At 46.3% G+C, this 19,448-nt stretch overlaps 1 protein-coding gene across 1 annotated transcript in view; it reads right to left on the minus strand.

The window, feature by feature from the left end:
* The window catches only part of ndst2a (N-deacetylase/N-sulfotransferase (heparan glucosaminyl) 2a), a 117,729-nt gene that overhangs the window by 55,361 nt on the left and 42,920 nt on the right, over positions 1 to 19,448 (minus strand). Inside the window, exon 2 of the mRNA XM_029120318.2 lies at positions 8,417 to 8,449. The gene's annotated coding sequence lies outside the window, so the exon portion shown is untranslated. The remainder of the gene's footprint in view (positions 1 to 8,416; positions 8,450 to 19,448) is intronic.

The raw sequence follows: 19,448 nt of genomic DNA on the forward strand, positions 1-19,448 counted from the left end.
CGGCGCGGGGCAGGTCAGCTTCTCATTATGAGCCAGGTCAGACGCGGCGGAGCTGGGAAAGTGGCTGGAGGACTACTCATAGAGGAGAGCCGACTGGGCTGGAATAGGGGCCAGTGGGACACCATTTATTTACAGGGGTTAGAGGAGCCAGAGGGGAGAGCCTGGCTGCTCAGGGATGCACGTTGATCACTACACAGCCACATGGCTACTCAAACACCTGTTCACACTCCAGTGGGTTTCAACATGCACGCCACACCAAAAACACAATATACTGGGTGTGGGTACAGCGGTCTAACCCCAACTGGCTCGCGGCTGCTTCCACCCAGGTCCGCTACTCCCAAACGGTCCACTGGGGCTCCAGGTATAACATCACACCTGCAGCAGGCACCCATGAGGTCCCACTGGGGGCGGCGTATGGCTGAGCAGCCAGCGGTGGGGGGCAGCATGGCTCAGACTCTGAGGGGCTAATGGGATGACTGTGGCGTTCGGCTGGTGTGGCTCTCTACCTCCCCTTTCCCAGCTCCCCTTGCCACTTTGGAGAGCATGCAGAAAATCCATTACACGAAACACACCGGCCATTTAACTGGGCCAATTAATCAATCACGGAACGTGGGGAGATTAATTCAGCAGACATCTGGTCAGGAAGAACCAGGCTAGAAATGTTTGGACGCAGGACTGCTTTGTAATGGAGGAGAGAAATCACTGGAGGGGAAGTGGTTTCATTTGGATGTTGACCAAGCCTTCTTCATCAGAGGAGCTGAGAGAAGGGGAAGCAGAGGCAGACCTTTAAATAACACAATGAGCACAGACAGCCAGGCCTGGCTCAAGTCTAGAGTAACTGAAACATTATTCCTCGACACTCCTGGAGTGTTATAGAGGCAGTTCACCTGCCTCAGTCCTAAACGCACCTAAATAATATGACCTGCCTTGGTCCTAAATGGACATAGATATTATGACCTGCCTCGGTCCTAGGCGGACCTAAATATTATGACCTGCCTCGGTCGTAAACGGAGCTAAATATTATGACCTGCCTCGGTCGTAAACGGAGCTAAATATTATGACCTGCCTCAGCCGTAAACAGAGCTAAATATTACGACCTGCCTCAGCCGTAAACTGAGCTAAATATTACGACCTGCCTCAGCCGTAAACTGAGCTAAATATTACGACCTGCCTCAGCCGTAAACTGAGCTAAATATTACGACCTGCCTCAGTCGTAAACAGACCTAAATATTCTGACCTGCCTCAGTCATAAACAGACCTAAATATTCTGACCTGCCTCAGTCATAAACAGACCTAAATATTCTGACCTGCCTCAGTCATAAACAGACCTAAATATTCTGACCTGCCTCAGTCATAAACAGACCTAAATATTCTGACCTGCCTCAGTCATAAACAGACCTATCCCCACCGGTCACCCCATTATTTTTGTCCAGCAACTGCATCCTCTCTCTAGCAGACTGATTGGACTGACCGTGTGGAGTCGGACTGATTCAGACGTGAGGGCGACAGCGAGTCGGACTGATTCAGACGTGAGGGCGACAGCGAGTCGGACTGATTCAGACGTGAGGGCGACAACGAGTCGGACTGATTCAGACGTGAGGGCGACAGCGAGTCGGAACTGATTCAGACGTGAGGGCGACAGCGAGTCGGAACTGATTCAGACGTGAGGGCGACAGCGAGTCGGAACTGATTCAGACGTGAGGGCGACAGCGAGTCGGAACTGATTCAGACGTGAGGGCGACAGCGAGTCGGACTGATTCAGACGTGAGGGCGACAGCGAGTCGGACTGATTCAGACGTGAGGGCGACAGCGAGTCGGACTGATTCAGACGTGAGGGCGACAGCGAGTCGGAACTGATTCAGACGTGAGGGCGACAGCGAGTCGGACTGATTCAGACGTGAGGGCGACAGCGAGTCGGACTGATTCAGACGTGAGGGCGACAGCGAGTCGGACTGATTCAGACGTGAGGGCGACAGCGAGTCGGAACTGATTCAGACGTGAGGGCGACAGCGAGTCGGACTGATTCAGACGTGAGGGCGACAGCGAGTCGGACTGATTCAGACGTGAGGGCGACAGCGAGTCGGACTGATTCAGACGTGAGGGCGACAGCGAGTCGGACTGATTCAGACGTGAGGGCGACAGCGAGTCGGACTGATTCAGACGTGAGGGCGACAGCGAGTCGGACTGATTCAGACGTGAGGGCGACAGCGAGTCGGACTGATTCAGACGTGAGGGCGACAGCGAGTCGGACTGATTCAGACGTGAGGGCGACAGCGAGTCGGACTGATTCAGACGTGAGGGCGACAGCGAGTCGGACTGATTCAGACGTGAGGGCGACAGCGAGTCGGACTGATTCAGACGTGAGGGCGACAGCGAGTCGGACTGATTCAGACGTGAGGGCGACAGCGAGTCGGACTGATTCAGACATGAGGGCGACAGCGAGTTGGAGGAAGCCGGGGGGGCCGGGTGAGAGTGATCAACAGGGATCAGTGGGAGTGATGGGTGCTTAGGGCAGGCCTGGCCCCTGAGGTACTGTGATCAGGGAGCTGTCCAGGGAACAGATAATCCCGTTAGCTAATTAGCAGTCTGGGACAGATGGGCATGACATGCCAGCGGCCAGGGGACAAAAGCAACTCAGCCACAAGGGATATTACCTACTCATCACGCGGCTATATGGATTGAACAGGGACAATGAAATGGAGGGCACAGGAGAGGGGAGGGAGGAAAGACGGGTGAGGACAGAGGGGCGGAAAGGGGTAGGGGAGAGAGAGGAGGGTGGGGTGACCATCTCTGCTTGGGGGCTAGGCAGTGGATGGTGGGGAAGACGAAGAGGAGGATGGGACAGGAGTTGAAGAGATGTGTGACACAGAGGGAGTGATGTGGATTCCTGAGGCCCTAAAGTACTGTGACCAAGAAGTGTTGCTGACCGACCCAGGGTGCACCAGCCACTATGCAGGAGCGACAATGAAAGAAAGTGTGGGTGTCGTCATGTAAGGAAACAAAAGCATTTACTTGAATTGTCTGCTCATTTTATTTAATTGACCCTGAATGCTTCATAACGCCATCATGTTCTAGCTCAACTACTGCCAGACTGCTGAAGACAAGGTATAGTCAGTTATTTGCAAATTCAGGGCTACCAGAAATCAAGGTTCGTACAGAATTTGGCAAGTCAAATACAAATACTTTTTTAAACACCAACTTAATAAATTTTTAAGGATATGATATCCACAATAGATATTATACTCAGTGCCAATACAGTTCTGTGCGTGCCTGACAAGAACCTCTCACAGTTTACTTTAACAGTATAGGCTACAGCAAACACATTTGGAGGTTCTCATATCCAAAGGCCTACCTGTGATTTGGCAGCAATAAAATCAATGACATGCATGTCACTGAGGCAGTAAATGGAAGAGAGTAGAAAAACTCTGACACATCCTTCCTGTTTCACAACCTACTCCCGTTCCCGCGCACACATGCACACATGCACGTACGCACACGTACGCACACAGACACACTGCACTAGGCTGACACACATCAGTCGCAGTCTCTCCTGCTCAGACACTCACAGCTCCCAAATTCTCAAAAGTTAATATCACCAAACAGAATTTCAGAAACATTAGGAACATCTGAATTTGATTTAGTGATTACACATGCTGTAAATCCAACCATTACAGTGAATCTTCTGACGTCGGCACTACTGGCCGATCTAATCCGAATAAAGTAGTTCAGAGAAGGTGGGTGATTTTTGGCTACAGACATACTTTTTTTTTGTGAAGCCAAGATGTATTTCCTATAAACACTTGGTTTGGGGCCAGCATGACAACGAAGCCGTTTCTGCTGGCCTGTGCTCTGGGTTTAGGTGAAATTTATGTATATACACTCTGGGTCAGAAGGGGTCTCTTCAAATGAGTCTTCAGCAAGCAAATGGAGCCAAGTCTGAGGATTAAGGTAGAGGATGTGCTGCTGGCTGGCTGATCACACATAATATTTCTGTTAACGATGTACTCTGATATGCAACTGATACCATGCTATTAACTATTTTACATTAACAAACAGTCCGTTTCCTGTAAATTACGTATAATTTCACTTTTTCAAATGAAAACATCAGACTTCCCAAGGAAATGCTTTTTATGGGAAGCCACGTTGAAGTCAACATTCACTTTCACAGGCAGTTAATCTCATGTGGTTTTGCCCAACGCAATCGCCAGGAATCCCTGAAGACGTTTGCCTGGGCATAGATGTCATTGACATCATTACCATCACTGGGCCTTGCCAAGCCATAGGACCAGTGAATCATATCCACCTTGTCCAGTGTTAGCTACATACTGGTTTGGATGCAACAAATGCAGCAGACTTGAGCACTAGTCAATTCACACAGCTGGAAACTAGTGAAAGCTTTTACATCTCTAAAACTGTAATCAAATTGTGGGAAACTAATATTAGAAACAACTGTGCAAATTCAGCTAAAAAAAAAAATAATTATGGACTAGATTGACAAAAGGTATGATTTTCAAGGTGCCAATACATGATTTTCTGAGACCCAAATTCCAGTACTTCCAAGCACCTCAAGCACCTTAAGCACCATGAACGAACCATAAAAAATGAAACCTTTTCCATCCTCCTGAGACCGAAATCTCCTCAAACATGACGCATGATTCTTATTGTTTTCATCACAATCAACACCAAGTAAAATTATTGGTGTGTGAACATTTACTGAGCAATTCAAGATGATTCTGAATCGTATCTCCGGCTTTGTCTTCTTTTGTAAATTCTTAAATCCACCGGATTTTATTTTTTTTTTTTTAAGTAGTTACATTTCCTGCCTTTATATCAACATCACCAGCCAATTCTATAACTCAAAATCGTAGCAATAAAATGGGTGGTTAGGATCCTGGATGCTGATAAGAGGGAGTGAAATCCCACAATCCCCAGCTAACTTAACAGTTTCAACAGACGAATAGACACCCGCCCACTGTCCCATGACCCAGCAGCGTGTTTTCCCGAGAAGTCTAGCACACTGGCAAAACCACCGGGGTGTCAAGGTGTGGCAGCTGCCACCCTAAAAAATGTATATAGCCACCCCACTCGACACGTCAGTTGTTGGGAGTGTCTACTATGATATAGTCAATTATTTTTATGAAATTGTATATATTATTTCTACTTTAGCAGTTAATCTCTATGGTTACGTGTTCCAATATCTTTGAGTCCCCACAGTCCGCCTGCTCCTGTCACCGTGCTGCTCCACGTCCCTTCCAGTAAAAACACTGGGCGTCGGTCTATGTTAAGCAACAGAGCAGTCTGGGTCGAGCTTGACTAGCCTAGCAGTAATGAAAGAAGGTACTGCTGCATGTTTACTGAATATATGATACAAAATGTTATAACCTTGCATTAGCAGAAGCCATTAATTATAGTTAAGATATACGTCGGAAATTGTCTACTAGCTAATATAATGCAATCGTCAACATTATTGGTAAAGTTAGCTGGCTAACAAATTTGTAGATAAAGTAGAGTGTAGCTAGCTGCCATCATTGCCATGTAAGACTTGTCCTGATAACTAGATAGCAAAGGGGCATTGAACAATGTTGATGTAGCTTGCTATAGATAACTTTCTCCACAGATGAAATTAAGGTATATCTACTACAGTAATTCTAAATTAGATCTCTCTGGACATCTTTATAACACCAATAAAATGGGATATTTTGGTCATGAGATAAACAGTTGTATGTTTTGTTAGTATTTTTAATTGCTACTCTATATCCTCAGTATATTCAGTGATTGTGCATTTCAAGCAAAATAAGGCATTCATTTTCAGGACGCATTGATTTATGCTTCTGCACTTGGCTGAATAATATAAATAATGTTTCCAAGCAAAATATTTTCCCTCAATTTGTAAATGGCACATAATACTTAGGGAACTCCCAACACTCCCTGTGATGTGTCAGTGCACACTGGAAAGACTCGTACCAAACTATGAACACAAACATCAAAGTGTAGGACATGTATGATGTTTATTAGCAAGAAATTACAGTCTGTTTTCAGTAGCTGAATTTTTACAAATAGAGTGGACATAATTAATAATAGAATGATATGCCACCTAGGGCTGTAATGATTGACATTTTAGTTGACGTTTAATTGTCATACAAATAATTGTGATTAACGATTTAATTGTTTATACTGTAAACTGTATGCCACTATTAGTGTGAGACAAATAATATTGTAGGCCTAAAATTACGCGATGGATCCAGAGACGGTTCTTTAGATTTGTGGTGTTTTTGCTTTTGAGCGCCAACTTTCTGGTGCAAATCCAGCAATTCGCCGCCTCAAAATAATTGGGCTCACCTCTTTCATTTAGCTTAAAGACCAAAATGCACCCAGGGCAGTGCAATTGTGTTCAGCTTAAATGACAGTTCAACGAACTACCATTAAATCAATATTCTTAAAGACAGCTCTTCACAAAACATTACATTTTCCTATGCAGAGTCACATGCTCTGCTGCAAATATTATAGCAAGGGGGGGAGCGGGAGCACGGGCTATGGGGGGGAGCGGGAGCGCGGGCTATGGGGGGGAGCGGGAGCGCGGGCTATGGGGGGGGAGCGGGAGCGCGGGCTATGGGGGGAGCGGGAGCGCGGGCTATGGGGGGGGAGCGGGAGCGCGGGCTATGGGGGGGGGGGGAGCGCGAAGGGAGAGGGAGCGCGAGAGGGGAGAGCGGGAGCGCGAGAGGGGAGAGCGGGAGCGCGAGAGGGGAGAGCGGGAGCGCGAGAGGGGAGAGCGGGAGCGCGAGAGGGGAGAGAGGGAGCGCGAGAGGGGAGAGAGGGAGCGCGAGAGGGGAGAGAGGGAGCGCGAGAGGGAGGGGTGAGGGAGTGCAAGACAAGTCAAAAAGTAAGTGCAGAGAGCAAGAAAGCAGAGAGATGGAGGTCATAGTTAAGTCTGTGATTGAGCATGGTGGTCAAAATACATTCAATGTATAACAGCTGGTGTTACATTCTCAGCTCCTCAACTATGTCCTCCATCTCTCCAGTCTCTGCATCCTCACCCAACTCCACTATGCCCCCCGTCACCAACACAATGCAAACCAGCCCCGAAAGATGATTTCCACAAGGATGTCACGGGCCAGTCTGAACAAACAGGCTCACACTCACACACACACTCACACACACTCACACACACACTCACTCACACACACACACTCACACACACACACTCACACACACACACACACTCACACACACACACACACACACTCACACACACACACACACACACTCACACACACACACTCACACACACACACTCACACACACTCACACACTCACACACACTCACACACTCACACACTCACACACACTCACACACTCACACACTCACACACTCACACACTCACACACTCACACACTCACACACTCACACACTCACACACTCACACACTCAACAGAATAAATAAAATTAATCAGTTTTCCTGTTCTTCTCCAGACACCCCTACCCTTCCCACTCCAATTTCATTTATTTTTCATTGGAAAATAACTCCCAGATGTATCAGCGTGGGCACTCAGGGGTGGAGGTGCTGCTGAACACGCCTTGCCCAAACTAACAATGAATTATAAAAGCACATTAGTACACCACCGCCATCAGGCAGAAAAAGAAAGGGATGGAGAAGCAGAGACAGAGACAGATAGCTGGGGGTAAAGGAGTGAGCGACAGCCGGGTGCCAGCTGTAGGTGGATGGGTGAAGAGGCAGAGCTTGTAGGTTGCCAGGGCCAAGGAAGAGGCCTCTGGGCTGAGTACTGTGATCAAAACAGGTGGGAGGAGACAAGCCAGGGCATCAGATTTACAACAGACACATGAAGCCTTATCTGGAGGCTTTCTATGATTTATTCATGGTAAGGTAGGAAGGAAAAAGAAATACAAGGACAATATATAGCCAAGCAGCTGGAGAGAAACCAAACGCTTACACCATTGAGACAGGAACACATGGCCTTTGTTAGGCAACACGTAGAGCCCAGGGACAATCTCCAGGCCAGTCCCCATGACCTTACACTACAACCCCTGATTCAACCAAGGCTTCATGTTAGAAGCCCAGGACAAGACTCCACTGTACTGGGTCTGGTAGCCATAACATGGCAGGAACAGGCTCTGTAATAAAGATAAAACCAACCTAAAGACACGAAACGCCAAGATGCTGCTTGGCTTCAAACCAACGTCTGACACAGTTAACACCAACTATGGCAGAGGGACACGTACAAGCCCTCCTCTTCGATGAGACCCGGCAGGCTGCAATGTCCTCTGACACCCACACGTTCGCTAGCTGACACGTCCTGGAAGTGTCAATGTACACACGCTGCACGAAATCCCTCGCACGCACACAGGGGGCAGAGACACAGAACATCACACCAAGCAGGGCTCTGAAGCGCACCTTACCTCAGCGTGAGCAGCCGTCTACGAGACAAGGGCCTGCAGAGAGGAACAGAGAGAGAGAGGGAAGAGACTCATTAAGTATCTAGCACAGCACCACATACTGAACTCCTGCTGCGCAAACCTACATTAATACAAGCTGCCCACCTCAGCGAGCAATCAAACACACAGGGCTGAGGCGGGGGGCTACAGGGGTGGGGGGCGCGCTCTATTTTTTTTTTAAACACGGCAGCATCGTACATTTTAAAGATGGGGGTTCACGGTAGCCTAGTTTGAAAGTCAATATGTCACGGAGTTAGTTTGGAGGCCCTGGGTTGTCAAGGACAACGGAGCCAAAGATGAGGAGTGTTGAGGAGGAGAGATTGAGGCTGAGAGACGAAGAAAGCCAAGTGGGCTCGATATTAGGTGGAATAAAGCTGGAGAGCCTTCAGCTTGACTAGGCTCGGTGTCTCACAGTCTCCTTGGTGGCTTGGCCAACTGATCTAAGAGGGCTCCCAGTCCCAGTGAACTAGCTTGGCAAGACAAACCCTATTCACTCCTGTCACTTATCAGTGGTGATGTAGTTATGCTGAAGAGGTGTCCGTTGCAAAGCTAATGATGAAACAGACAGGGGAAGGAGAGGTATGGATGGTGGAGGTTTAAGGAGCCTGATACTTAACCTCACATGCTCCAGCAAATGCCCCTAATGCATAAATGCATCACATGTCAAATGCACGTTGGCCCTGATGGAACCCAATCTGCCTAGGTGGATAAATAATGCAAGGCTGTCTTCTGCCACGGCTCTCAAACATGAATAACACACCAGTACACAGCTTTACACATGTATTACACCCAGACTCCCATTCATTCCTGGTTCATGTTTAGTCATGACCAACTCACCAACCACTTAACAGACCAGGCACAAAGGAGGACATGTTCAGAACCACACAAACCTACCTATATGCAATAACAAGAAAACTAGAACAATAGTTATGAAAAAATGACATTTAGAGACACTTCTCAGAAGTAACTTGATGAGTAATGTGCAGACCAGCACCCCCCACCCCCCCGGGCGTTATTGTGTTTCTACTCATCTGACTTTCCAGTGCCCAATTGGGAGAAACAATCTCTGATGTGTAGAAGACAAAATTCTTCTTTGATTCAAGTTATTTTCCTCATGAGATCGTGTTTATTTAGGTTCCTGATTATAATGAAAACAGTCACAGAACTTCCCAGATTCTAAAAATAGTTGAGTGTGGGCTATTACTTTATTTCCACATCAATCAGTGTGAGTAAGACGTTCCTTAGGCAATATGTTCATCGGCAGATATAGGTTACAGCAGCACCAGACCAACTTAAATGCAGTTATATAACAGATGCACAGACCTACAAAAGGCAGAAGAAATTCAACTATAAGATAATGTTGTCAAATGAATAGGCCTTTAATGTCAGAAAATGGCAACTCTCCATCCATATGTTTACTCAGCTGCCCAAATGAGAACATCAAAATGCTGAATGCAATCTTCTTTTTTTTTTACTGAGCCTTAACCCAAACAAAACCTAAATCCATGCCTAAACTTAACCTTACCCCTAACTTTAACCCTAATTCAAACCCCAACTGTACCCCTGAACCTTAAACCTGAAGTTTATTTTCTTTTTAAATAGGGACATTAATTTTTATTTTTAATTGACCCCATGTCTGGGGACATGTAGTCCACGTACAGGGAGGGGAAATTTTCTTTTGATCCCCTGCTGATTTTGTTGGTTTGCCCACTGACAAAGAAATTCAGTCTATAATTTTAATGTTAGGTTTATTTGAACAGTGAGAGACAAAATAACAACAAAATAATCCAGAAAAACTTAATGTCAAAAATGTTAAATTGATTTGCATTTTAATGAGTGAAATAAGTATTTGATCCCCTCTCAATAAGAAAGATTTCTAGCTCCCAGGTGTCTTTTATACAGGTAACAAACTGAGATTAGGAGCACACTCTTAAAGGGATTGCTCCTAATCTCAGCTTGTTACCTGTATAAAAGACACCTGTCCACAGAAGCAATCAATCAATCAATCAGATTCCAAACTCTCCACCATGGCCAAGAACAAAGAGATGTCCAAGGATGTCAGGGACAAGACTATAGACCTACACAAGGCTGGAATGGCCTACAAGACCATCGCCAAACAGATGGTGAGAAGTCGGTGCGATAATTCGCAAATGGATGAAACACAATAGAACTGTCAATCTCCCATGGTCTGGGGCTCCATGCAAGATCTCTCCTCGTAGAGTTGCAATGATCTTGAGAACGGTGAGGAATCAGCCCAGAACTACACGGGAGGCTCTTGTCAATGATCTCAAGGCACCTGGGACCATAGTCACCAAGAAAACAATTGGTAACACTACACTGTGAAGAACTGAAATCCTGCAGCACCCGCAAGGTCCCCCTGTTCAAAAAAGTAAATGCACAGGCCCATCTGACGTTTGCAAATGAACATCTGAATGATTCAGAGGAAATCTGGGTGAAAGTGTTGTGGTCAGATGAGACCAAAATGTAGCTCTTTGGCATCAACTCAACTCGCCGTGTTTAGAGGAGGAGGAATGCTGCCTATGACCCCAAGAACACCATCACCACCATCAAACATGGAGGTGGAAACATTATGCTTTGGGGTGTTTTTCTGTTAAGAGGACAGGACAACTTCACTGCATCAAAAGGACGATGGACGGGGCCATGTACCGTCAAATCTTGGGTGAGAACCTCCTTCCCTCAGCCAGGGCATTGAAAATGTGTCATGGATGGGTATTCCAGCATGACAATGACCCAAAACACACAGCAAAGGCAACAAAGGAGTGTCTCAAGAAGAAGCACATTAAGGTCTTGGAGTGGCCTAGCCAGTCTCCAGACCTTAATCCCATAGAAAACCTGTGGAGGGAGCTGAAGGTTCCAGTTGCCAAACGTCAGCCTCAAAACCTTAATGACTTGGAGAAGATCTGCAAAGAGGAGTGAGACAAAATCCCTCCTGAGGTGTGCGCAAACCTGGTGGCCAGCTACAAGAAACATCTGACCTCTGTGACTGCCAACAAAGGGTTTTGCCACCAAGTACTAAGTCATGTTTTGCAGAGGGGTTGAATACTTATTTCACTCATTAAAATACAAATCAATTTAAAATCTGCATGCGTTTCTCTGGATTTTTTTATTATCCTGTCTCTCACTTTTCAAATAAACCTACCATTAAAATTACAGACTGATCATTTCTTTGTCAGTGGGCACGTACAAAAATCAGCAGGAGATCAAATACTTTTTCCCCCTCACTGTATATACAGTAACACATCTTAGTAAAGCCATCAAGGGGTTACATCACTGCTGTTAAATGTCTTACAGTAGGGCAGGGCTGTATACCTCATTAAATATATACCTGGTTTGATGCACAGACCAGTCTGGGTCATGACTTGACCTCCTAAAACATTGTTTCATCACCTGGTTTGTTAAATATGATACACAGCGTATAATGTCCACGGTTATAGTAGCCTAGGTCCTCTCCCTACACGCTGCTTCTCATTTCCAGTCTGGCCATCCATTACTCGGTTGTTGTACACCACGGAGTCCCCAGAGCACAGTCTGTCCACCACCATCCTTCCAGTCTGATTGCAGTGTGCCAAATAGGACCCCATAGGTTAGGGCTGGGCTTGTGGTTTAAAGAACAGAAGGGTTGAGACTGGTTCGGACATGAAACACTAATTCATCGGAAAAAAGGAGAGGTCTGAGTGAATCATATGGATAAAAGCAGAGCTATTTAAACTGACCTAGCAGGCTATTTTAATTAACAAATAAAAGGATAACTCCAGTACTTGGGTTTTCTACTCAATTTTCTTTCTCTACAGTCTCATTGATGTCAACACCAGTGCTAATTAAGAGTTAACTTCTGCAAAAAACCAACATGGGAAATCAAGATGGATAAAGACCCACTGGAATTACTTGTCATACATGTGCTGCCAGCCTAGGGTCAAAAACGACTCACAGCCTATTAAAAACATTGACTGTATGAAATAGTCAAACACCGTAAAACAAAAAAGGAAAAAAAAAATCAAAAAGTATTGTGATTTCATATTTGGCCCATGCCTCTCAGCCCTCTCTCTTAGCAGCAGCGGCTCAAACGCTGACTATTGTTTACCCACCAAAGTTGCAGCAAATCTTATTCAGGGCTTAACGCCGCTCCCGTGATATACCCGCCAATTAACGGTGCAGCAACACAAACACATCGGCCCGTCTGGGGACAGTGCTGCTAATCCTATTGTCTGTGACTCTCTCCTCTCGCATGCTGCACTCTGCCACCACATCACCAACACAAGGAGGGTGGCAGAGAGACCCGGGCGGCAGGTAGTGAAGATTAGCACTGACACAGGAGGGAGATTCCCGAGGAGGCCCTGAGGGTGAATTACAACAGCCTTATAATCATACCATACCACAGGCAAGGGGATGGAGATTAGGGAGCAGATGGGCTTGCTATTAAAACATAGGTCAAGCAACAAAAAAGTTGCTAGTTTGAATACCCAAGCTGACAAGATTAAACATCTATCGACGTACCCTTGAGTAAGGCACTTAACCTTAATTACTCTGGATAAGAGTGTCTGCTAATTACTCTGGATAATAGTGTCTGCTAAGAGTGTCTGCAACAACAACAAAAAAATCATTGCAGATATGGAAGAGTGAGAAGCTAATATTGGTGTAATTTAAATAATTGAAAGGCTAATAGTTATCTACGCCAGTGAGCAGTATTAGCATATTTGTGTCACGGCTACTGCAAAGAAAAGGAGGAGCGTTTTTCTTTCATTTCCATGCACTTAGCATACATTCAGAACCCACAGGAGGACAGAGAGAAGTTCATGAGGTAACATCTCACAGCTGACAGTCAAACTCCCTTCCACTCATGCTAATGGAGGCAGAGAAATCACACACAGATCCAAAGAAACAAACCATAGTGAAAAGGTCCGAAAACACACACACACACACACACACACAATCAGATGCATATTGAGAGCTTAGCGGGATGAGTTAGCCCTAAATAGAAAATCATTATTGTTTATTCGAAGGAGATTTAACAGATTATATTTTCATTGGTCATACCAAATTACTAATTTTTTTAATCTGGCACATTGCACTTTGGGTACTCCCAGGAAGGCTTTTAGGCATTCTTCCATTTGAAACTGGGGTGGAACCCCTGAAAGCACTCTGATGAACATTTTAAATAGCATTTTAAACGGGGGTTAAATCCCTGAAAGCACTCTGATTAACATTTAAGATTAACCATTCTCATCCCAGAAACTTTTAAATACCATTTTGAGGTGGACATTTGAGAAGGTAGCTTTTTTTGGTTCATAAAAGGAGTTCTTTGAATACCCTTTCACATTTTCTCTTAAAGTAGTTATATGTTTAAATGAAAATCCACTAATGGATTCTGCAAGAATCTTTTATTTTATTTATTGCCTGATTTCTAACAGGTTAAGAGTGTAGAGCATACTATGATTCAAGGGGTATCTCCCAAAATGCGTTGCACTGTGCTTAGCTAAACATAAGCAACATTAATACAAATGGCCTAGGTTGTATGTAATGGGTGTAATTCACATTATTTCCAGGCTATAATTTTATAATACTTATTTACAATGCATTAATGCCATACAGAATAAACTGCAAGTAATCGTCACCATACCGCATATTCCTACTTGATCTGAAGTACCCTAGCTAATCGAGACAGTGTAAATGTCTGAGACCAATTGCTACCTCTGAAATAATTTTTGCAACAATCACAGTCAAGTTAAATCTTAACAATGTTAGAATTGAAGCCAGTTGGTACAGGGCTAAAACAAGCAAGCCTTAGTGACTGTCCAAGAAACCACTGAATAACACTGCAGGGCTAATGGAGCTCATACAACTACCATGTCCATCAGAAATTCCCTATGGAAATATAGGATCAGTGGAAAGGGCACAATGACTGATGGAACAGCACCTTTGTTGGTGATGGTGGGAGTGGTTCTGTAGTTCTAATTATGGGAGTTAACAACGCCACTTGCCCTCCCATTATAGTCAGAGGGCATCTCCCTCCAAGTAGAGATACAGACATTGTATCCGTTAACCACTTGCGACCACCTCCGTACACATTCTCCAGCCGCGTAACAGGTAACGAGCTGCTAAGACGCCTAGGCTCACGTCCCTGCTTGCACCCTGGCCACCACACGCACCTGTACCCTCCGCTAACATCATCCATTCAGAGCTCATTGCCTCAAGCATCTGTTACAGACACTGAAAGCCAGCATGAGGCAACTGCAGCGAACAGCTCCCCCACTCACGAATCCAAACACATCACAGTGTATAAAGGCTGGAGTGTAAACCCATTTCATTCAGACATGAATAAGGGAGACATGGAAGGGCTGAGGGAGGGAGATAGAGGACTGCTAGCAGGGGGCCTGGACAGAGGCGAGGGGTGAAGTGAGAGGGGGGTTAGGCTGTTGGACACTAGTGTTGTCTGGCCCACACTGCTGGGTCTGTGTGAGCTGAATGGCACCCAGCAGGCAGTCCACGCCCCCTCCCTCCATCTGGCTTGGTTCTCCAACCGCTACCCTATATTGGAGTTCAGCGTTCAGAGCGTTGTTTTTTTTACACTACAACAGTTGTATTTAAATAAAAGAACGTTGTTGCCAGGTTCGCATCAGAGATTTTTTTTTATTACACACACACACACACACACACACACACATATATACATACACAAGTATACATACATACATACACAAGTATACATACATACACAAGTATACATACATACATACATACACGTACACACATACATACACGTACACAGATATACATACACGTACACATTTACGTATAACGGGGGGAAAAGTCCTTTGTTGCAAGTCACCCCACTGTATTGTGGGACACGTCTGACTCAAATGATAGGTTACACATCGGCATTCGATTAGAACAACGAGCCGCATTTTCATATCTCGTAACTTGTCAATCCGCAAACCACGCCCCTAAGTCCGGGGCTTGGCACCAAGTGAGAGCCGGGCCACCCGGCCATGGCCTAGTGGCCAACTGGCCCGTGTCAGCGGAAACAGGAAAATGTCTGGACTTAAGGGTGAAAGACCAGTGTTTGGCACCAGTGGAAACACGGCATCAGTGTGTATTGGAGAGGAATGAGCGGTGATGAAGGGAAGTCTGGTTCTACAGTGTCCTTACGGCTCCATGGATAAACGGAAGGAAAAAAAGTTATTTGGGAAAGGATCTATAAACATCTCACTTGTACCAAAAAGAACAAGAAAAAAAAAAAAGCTTAGTTTCCCAAAGACATCTAACTCCGGCACGGGAACAATTCTGCTATTACCAGCAACAGCCCTTTGATGGAGAGCACCATGTTAGTTACCAGGGAAACAACGCTGTGCGTGAGTTTATACGTCTGGTCACAGTGGTCTGGTCAAAGAGCTGCGTGTGCATGTGTTTCACCATATGACCTTGTAAGCATATGGCAAGGTGACTTTAATCAATATCTCTGCAACATTTAGATAATAATTTACTGCACAATGAATTGAGACAAATAGGTTGACCAATAACACATTGTACTTACGAGATTCACACGGTTACTGTAACGCAGAATCGAGGTAAGCCTTAAAATACAAACCTTATTTGAATTAAATCTAAAATCCTTCATGGGAAGAATTAATGGGGTAATTTGATAGGAGCTCCTTTCAGACGCGTTAACTATTCCTACTAGATTTTGACCAAATCGTATAGTGCATGCCTAGCATAATGTCCCAGATTAACAGCCCAGTCATAACATATCCACATAATTGCAGGAGAGAATTCAGTAGGCTATAGGCTACTATAAATTGTGTGCGACATTAGACAAAAACATTTTCGTATCATGACAAAAACAACCTCGCTTTAAAAAGCAGAAGCTGAGCTTAAGTCTTGCTGCCACACTACTCATTTCCACACATAAACCACTTCCACACACAAGCTGATTCAACAATGAAAAGGCACATTCATCACATAAGATAGATTTCAAGCTGTACGGTAGATCTGATATAAGACGAGCCCAAAGTGGTGTTTGCTGCTTTAGCCGAACTAACAGTGTGAGATCTTGGAGGGTGATTGCTGAATCCCACGTCAGAGAATGATTTAGGTGTCAAGGCAGTGTAAACACATACTGACATGGTAAAAAACAGGAAGAGCGATGCCTAATGCAAGACCCCGCCCAGATAAGATGTATTCGGCTCAGAAAATCAGTGCGAGAAGAATGACTGGGATGCTTTGGTGATGAACACTAAAACATAATGGATTCATTGGACCTATGGTGTTTCAGTCCATTGCCTTTCCTATCATATGGCACATAATGCTGCTTCACCGTGTACAATTTGTGATCAGAATTCCAAAGACTGCTGTCCAACACAAACACACAGGTTTGCTAGCAGGCTGCAATTTGTGACTTTGCAGTGTTGTATAACTCCTCTCTCACTCGCTCTCTATTCTCTCGCTCTCTTTCTGCCAAATCTCCCTCTTGGGCTCTGCTGGCATTGTGCCAAATCCGCCCGCTTCCAAAATGTCAACCCCCCTCAGTGGGACACAGAAGACACCAGTATCGAGATGACCCACAGTTGTCATGGAAACCACAGGCAAATACACACACACAGACACACACACAGACAGACCGACCGACCGACACACAGACCGACACACACACACAGACAGACCGACCGACACACAGACCGACACACACACAGACAGACCGACCGACACACAGACCGACCGACCGACACACAGACCGACACACACACAGACAGACCGACCGACACACAGACCGACACACACACAGACAGACCGACCGACACACAGACCGACCGACCGACACACAGACCGACCGACCGACCGACCGACACACAGACCGACCGACCGACCGACCGACACACAGACCGACCGACCGACCGACCGACACACAGACCGACCGACCGACCGACACACAGACCGACCGACCGACCGACCGACCGACACACAGACCGACCGACCGACCGACCGACACACAGACCGACCGACCGACCGACCGACACACAGACCGACCGCCCGACACACACACAGACCGACCGACCGACCGACAGACCGACCGACACACACACAGACCGACCGACCGACACACACACAGACCGACCGACCGACAGACCGCCCGACACACACACAGACCGACCGCCCGACACACCGACAGACCGACCGCCCGACACACACACCGACCGACCGCCCGACACACACACCGACCGACCGCCCGACACACACACCGACCGACCGCCCGACACACACACCGACCGACCGCCCGACACACACACCGACCGACCGCCCGACACACACACCGACCGACCGACACACACACCGACCGACCGACCGACCGACACACAGACACACACACACACAGACACACACACACACACACACACACAGACACACACAGACACACACAGACACACACACACACACACACACACAGACACACACAGACACACACAGACACACACAGACACACAGACACACAGACACACACAGACACACACACAGACACACACACACAGACACACACACACAGACACACAGACACACACACACAGACACACACACACACAGACACACACACACACACAGACACACACACACAGACACACACACACAGACACACACACACAGACACACACACACACAGACACACACAGACACACACAGACACACACAGACACACACAGACACACACAGACACACACAGACACACACAGACACACACAGACACACACAGACACACTCTCTCTTAGAGTAAAGCCCATGAACACAACAAGGCCAGAAGAATACATAAGGTGTCACCCGGAAATTATAACATGGGAAAAGTGCAAAGCCCTGAGTTTTCTGTCAGGGTGGTGGCTAGTGAACAGTGTCAGATCTGTGATATGTGAAAGATGAAGGCCAGATATATCGGTAAGAGGCAACGAAGATTAATAAATGTAGGCAATCACTCGGGAGCACACAGGGACACAGGGGCAACTCAAATAGAAGTGTCCGACCAGCTCTCCAGGGCAGACTGCTACACCCAAACAACCTAGACCAGGGGGTATATACTCCGCAAAGAACCTCAGCTAAGACAAAAGGCAGAGAAAATGAAGTCAGCACACATTATTATTGGCTCTCTCATCTTCCCTTAGCCCACGCTTTACTCTACAGACGTAGCCAAACAAATGAACACACAAAACCTTTCAATGCCCAGTTCCCAGAGCTGCTGAGGTCCCTGGTGAGGTCAGGAATACAGACCTCAGGCAGAATAGCTCCACTCACTAAAGGACTGTATCATATAGCAAAAGCATAAGTCATTTTCAAGTTGCAAGGAGGTGGGAGAAAGTTTTGTACCTCACAAACAGAAGGCCTTATCAGCCTGACCCCTAAGAGCTGTTTATATGGTTTAATGCTGAAACAAGAATGGGGAAATCAGGGAAACAGGGGCATGTTGAGAATGGCTATTTTCCACAACAAGAAAAGTATTTTTTAAATAGTATAACAGAATAAAAACTGGAAAGAGAGCGGAAGGACAGAGGACTGACTACCAACTGGGCCAGACGCCTGGGGACAGGGACAGTCCACCGGGGACAGGGACAGACCGCCAGGGGCAGTGGGTCCAGCCCATAGACTTGCCAGTTTTGATGTCACCTGTTAACATATAGACCCAGAATTTAATAAAGCACCTTAACAGTTGTGAGACTTGTTCTGTGTCAACCAAGATTAAAGCAGAGAGCTATTTAATGTAGTTAGACACGTAAAAACTGCTTGATTTGAACATCACAATGTTACAAGGACCAGGGGTTTGTGATGCAGCCAGGATCAGGGGTTCAACAATAGAGTCCACAGCTGTGCCCCTCGGTTCCAGAGGGATATCCACGGAAACCAACTGATTCATGTCTCTATTAACAGCTGGGAAGCAAGGACCAACAAGATGGGGCTTAAAAACCCTAGAACACATTATTACACAGTCCTGACTGACCATTAC

Source organism: Esox lucius, chromosome 6 (assembly GCF_011004845.1).
Source record: "Esox lucius isolate fEsoLuc1 chromosome 6, fEsoLuc1.pri, whole genome shotgun sequence".
In the NCBI taxonomy this organism is placed as follows: Eukaryota; Metazoa; Chordata; class Actinopteri; order Esociformes; family Esocidae; genus Esox; species Esox lucius.